At 42.3% G+C, this 5,163-nt stretch overlaps 1 non-coding gene across 1 annotated transcript; it reads right to left on the bottom strand.

Annotated features, from left to right (window-relative positions):
- Positions 1 to 2,326: 2,326 nt before the first annotated feature.
- LOC119935870 lies at positions 2,327 to 2,464 on the bottom strand. The gene has a single exon (XR_005453476.1). It is a non-coding gene; the product is annotated as a small nucleolar RNA SNORA7 (small nucleolar RNA).
- Between the last annotated feature and the right edge of the window lie 2,699 nt (positions 2,465 to 5,163).

The following is a 5,163-nucleotide window of genomic DNA, read 5'->3' as shown; positions in this document are numbered from 1 at the left end:
CTTGTCCCCAGTTGTTTATCCTAGCCTGTTTGTTCTCCTGCTGTTGACTGTTAATATTCATGGAGCACATACTGCCTGTTTCCACTCCCCAATTATTACACCATTCTGGTGTCTATATCAGAAAGAGTCACTATCACTGAAAAACTATTGTTGTTTTATGCTGTCGAGTCGTGTCCGACCCATAGTGATGCCATGGACATATCTCTCCCAGAATGCCGCATTTCTATCTGCAATCCTTCTGGTAATGTATCCATAGAGTTTTCTTGGTAAACATAGGGAAGTGGCTTACCATTGCCTCCTTCCAAGCAGTAAATGAGTCTCTGCCCTTGACTCTCTCCCATGCCACTACTGCCCAGCACAGGTAAATTTTGACTTGTAGCAGATTGCCTTCCACTGCCCAAGCTAGGAATGGAATGGGTATGCCTCTGCTTGACTCTCCCTCCTGTAGTAGAGACTGGTAGTATACTGGAAACTCTCCAGATGTGACACTGAGAGGGTCCGTCGGAGAATAAGTAGAAAAACTATTACATAGATAAATATTCATACATGCACTACATAGTTTAATTTCAAAATAATTGACTACTAGGGCAAAGGTAGGGTAGGAAGAGATTAGCTCAGCAATTTGAAAAGTTTGGCAGCAAAATGTAAAGGAGTAACTTTATAATAGAAGACAGAGACAAGAATTTGGGTAAATAATAAAGGGAAAGAATGGGCAGGGGAGAGGGAAACTTTGGTTCTCAATGTGAGAGATAAGAGAAATAGGGATAGAGAGAGAGAGATGAATATCCACCCTTCTCCATTACCCCAGTTCTCAGCTGCTTCCAAAATGCCCCAATTTTAGAATAGGATTGTGCAATAGTGCCTCTACCTTAAAAATACTGCTAGATTCTATGTCCTCGGTGAAATGAATGCAAAGGGCCTAGATAAAAGTCGCTTGAAATAAAGGGGATTTCTTTTGCAAAAAAAAAATCAATCCCATTTATTTAGCACTTAAAGTGTGCAGTACAGTGTACTAAGCACTTGGGAGTGAACAATATAGCAAGAGTTGGTAGATATGTTCCCTGCCCACAAGGAGCTTACATTCTAGAAATAAATATACAGGTCTAAAAGTCAGTGTATCTAGGAAAAACTCCTCAGTGAATCCTTCATGGACCACCTGGAGTCACTTCATGGACTATCCACAGTGAGTGGATGACAGTTAGCTAATTCAACTCACAATGATCATTCCACTTTCCATTGCAATATTGCATATAGATGATAAATGTATTCAATTGCAATAATCATAAGTAAATGTAAGGTGATTCTTTTCTTTTTCCATATTTTTTGTATGTCCTTATTTCTTCAGTTTTCATTTCTTTAACAATTCCTAGTCAGAACCTTCTCAAACTTATTTTGGTGTCCTTGGACCCAGGGTCACTATTTAAATTATCTTTTTTCCAGAATCGGTGTGGGCTGAGGAAGGAATTTTATTTCTGGTTATGATGTATTCTCTCAAGTGCTTAGTACAGTGCTCTGCACACAGTAAGCACTCAATAAACGTGATTTACAGACTGACTTAGCTAGGATAGGAGATGGGGAGCAGCATTAAAGGAAGGGAACCAGACGATTTACCAGAAAGAGAGAAAGAAGGGATGGGTTGGGGACAGGGATAAAGGAAGAAAGGAGAAAAGAAGGAGAAAAAGGGGAGAAAAGAAGGGAAATAGGAAAGGAGAGAATCCATAAAGAACTTTGTAAGGGGAAGAATAGAGGGAAAAAAGGGAAAGAAGAGGGATAGAAAAAGCAGAAGGAGGGAGAAAGAGCTAAGAATAGTGGGGGCTAATCTCTTCTTTTTTTCCTCTTCTTCCTCTAGTACCCATCATCTTAAGCACTTAGTACAGTGCTCTGCACACAGTAAATGCTCAATAAATACGATCGATTGATCATCTTCCACTTTTGCTACTTTCAGCAGGGGATGGAGGGTCAGGTAACCATGGCTGTCACTGTGGCTTAGTGGATAGAGCATGAGCCTGAGAGTCAGAAGGATGTGGGTTCTAATCCCAGCTCCACCACTTGTCTGCTGAGTAACCTTGGGCAAGTCACTTCACTTCTGTGTTCTTCAGTCATCTTGTCCTATGCTGTCGAGTAGTCTCTGACCCATAGCGACACCCTGGACACATCTCTCCCAGAACACCCCAGCTCAATCTGCAGTGTTCTGGTAGTGTATCCATAGAATTTTCTTGGTAAAAATATGGAAGTGGTTTATCATTGCCTTATTCTGTGCAGTAAACCTGAGTCTCTGCCCTCGAGTTTCTGCTATGCCTCTGCTGCCCGGCACAGGGGAGTTTTGACTTGTAGCAGATTGCCTTCCACTCTCTAGCCACTGCCCAAGCTATGAATGGAATGGGTATGCCTTTGCTTGACTTTCCCTCCCTTAGTCGAGACTGGTAGAGTACTGGAAACTCTCCAGGTGTGACCCTGAGACAGGGTTCTTCAGTTACTTCATCTATAAAATGGAGATTAAGACTGTGAGACCCATGTGAGACAGGGACTGTGTCCAATTGATTTGCTTGTATCCACGCCAGTGCCTGACACATAGAGCAAGCACTTAGCAAATACCACAGTTATTATGCTTTAGGATCTAGATGGCTGCAGGCAGTGGTGAATGTCTGTGACAGCAGTGGAGGGTCTTTGTGGCTATAGTGGAAAAGAGTGATTGGCGAGAGGTTTGGAAATCAGGGAACAATGGATGAGGGTGTTCAGTGGCAAATGGCCGTCAGTCCCAGCCCCACATTTGCACTCAAGCTGGCCCTTCTAGTATGATGAATGCTTCTGGTTCACTTGTATGGCACCTTTCAAGCCACTACCAAAGTTCCCAATCCTGAATAAGGAAGGCCAGTGCAGCCACAACAGAGATGGTGGTCACTGCATAATAATGATAATTGTGGTATTTGTTAAGTGCTTATTATGTGCCAGGCATTGTATTTAACACTGGGGTAGATACAAGATAATCAGGTTGGACACAGACCCTGTCCCACATGGGGCTCATAGACTTAATCCCCATTTTACAGATGAGGGAACTGAGGCACAGAAAAGTGAAATGACTTGCCCAAGGTCACATAGCAGACAAGTGGTAGGGCAGATATTAGAACTCATTTCCTTTTGACTCTCAGGCCCTTCTCGATCCACTAGGCCATGCTGCAGTGTAGTAGCAGCAGCAAAAACAGGCACCGACATCATTACCACAGTTGAGAAGGTCTGTTTAACCTCCCTGCTTCACAGACTATGAATGTACCAAATACCCCCAGACTAGACAAGTTCAAACCTTGGATTTCATTTGTAGCACAAAAATAGAAAGCGGTCACAAAAGAGAATGATAAAGACAAGGTTTTCAAAATAATTCTTGCAGGCACTTGGATTTAAGACTACCAAACTGAAACCAACAATTTGATTAACAAAAACCATGGGGTTTGACCATGTACACCCTAAAGATTTGCTTGGGGAAAAGCTGGGGAATAGGGCTCAGTTTAAATAACCCCAAATCAAAATAATGACCAAATTATCCAACTCTAGCTTCCTGTTTACATCAGGTATAGTTTGGGTGAACAGAAATACAATACCATATGAAGATCCCTTCTGGCTGGAGCTCAGGGACAGCAAGCAGCAGACCAACAGAAGCAGCATAACTTAGTAGAAGCGGCATTGGCTAGCAGAAAGAAGAGTCAGAGGACCTGGGTTCTAATCCAGCTCTGCCACTTTGCCATGTGACCTTGGGCAAGTCACTTATCTTCTCTGTGTCTCAATTTCCTTATATGTAAACAGGGATTCACTCCCCACTTCTTAGACTGTGAGTCCCATGCAGAATGGGGACTGTCCCTGACCTGCATCTTCCCTGGTGGTTGACACATAGCAAGTGCTTAGCACATACCATAATAACAATAATAATGACAGCCAGAAACCAACTTCAATTACTTCACTTCCCTTCTCTCAGGAAAGCTCAACTTTGCCCAGTCTGAGAGTAGCAAGTACAGCTTCTTTTTCTTTATTGGCCAGTCCCTTCCAGAATATTTTAAATGGGCTTGAGGTAGATTTGGGGAGTGGGGGGCCATGTCTAACCCTGTGACCTAACTGTATAATTGGAAATGTCACTATTATTGTTAATATTTCATTTAAAATCCAAATGTAGATTTATGATATTTTTTACTTAGTTTTACCAACATGAAACAAAGTGACACATACACAGTCTCACTCCACCAAGGGTCCAGTATTACTCTGCTGGTCAAGGGAGCTTGTTCAGTCCATGATTCTTCTTCCTGCTTCCAAGTGCTGCTGCTGCCTCCTGCTGCTTCTCTGTGCTACTTCTGCTGTGTGTGCTGCCTCATAATTAAAAAATGAGTGCCTTTTATCTACCTTGACTGTCACAGCTGGGGCTCTACATAGCAGTCATTGATTGGTCCAGGCCTGTTATCAGGTAGAGCAGGGAGAGAAAGTCATGCCTCCCTCTATACTCCACCCCCATAGGCCAGCAATCACCTGTCTCTGGTAGAGCCCATCAGTGCCTTCATGAGTCTCTTCCTTCTTGTTGTTCTCTTCCTTCTTGTTGTTCGTGGGATCACAAACAGTCACTAATATGGCAGCTTGTTGTGGGCTCACCACAAGAGAAAAAGTCAAATCTTGCTTTTTTTAAGGTTGGCAGTGTCCATCTGTCATATGATAAAAGTGTAAAAGCCTAGTTCTAAATAAAATTCAAGTGTTCAAAATTTCATATACACTGACTTTGAATGTTTCAGATATTTTACTGCAAATTCAAGTATCATCATACATTGTTTGGTCCTGAATTAGACATTGTAACCTGCCTCTAGCAGTTAACATCATACATTGTTTGGTCCTGAATTAGACGTAACCTGCCTCTAGCAGTTAACAAGAATCCACGGTTTACTGCAGTACACTAGATTGTAAAATAATAAATCAGTTCCAATTAGTGCTATTGTGTCTACCATGCTGCTCAATGAAATTACAACTCTTCCAGTCCACACCACAAAGCACACCTGCTGAGAATTCCAAATTTTCTACAATTCAGCTGTAAAGTTCATTTCATCTCTGCCCAGCTGAGGCTCACCCCTAATTTACCAAGCTGAATCAGCACTCTGGGAAAGCCAGGCTCTTTGCAGAAAACACTTCAAAAAT

The sequence above is a fragment of the Tachyglossus aculeatus genome, chromosome 1 (genome assembly GCF_015852505.1).
Source record: "Tachyglossus aculeatus isolate mTacAcu1 chromosome 1, mTacAcu1.pri, whole genome shotgun sequence".
In the NCBI taxonomy this organism is placed as follows: domain Eukaryota; kingdom Metazoa; phylum Chordata; class Mammalia; order Monotremata; family Tachyglossidae; genus Tachyglossus; species Tachyglossus aculeatus.
The sequence above is the reverse complement of the archived record's forward strand: the minus strand, read 5'-3'. Positions and strand labels throughout refer to the sequence as shown.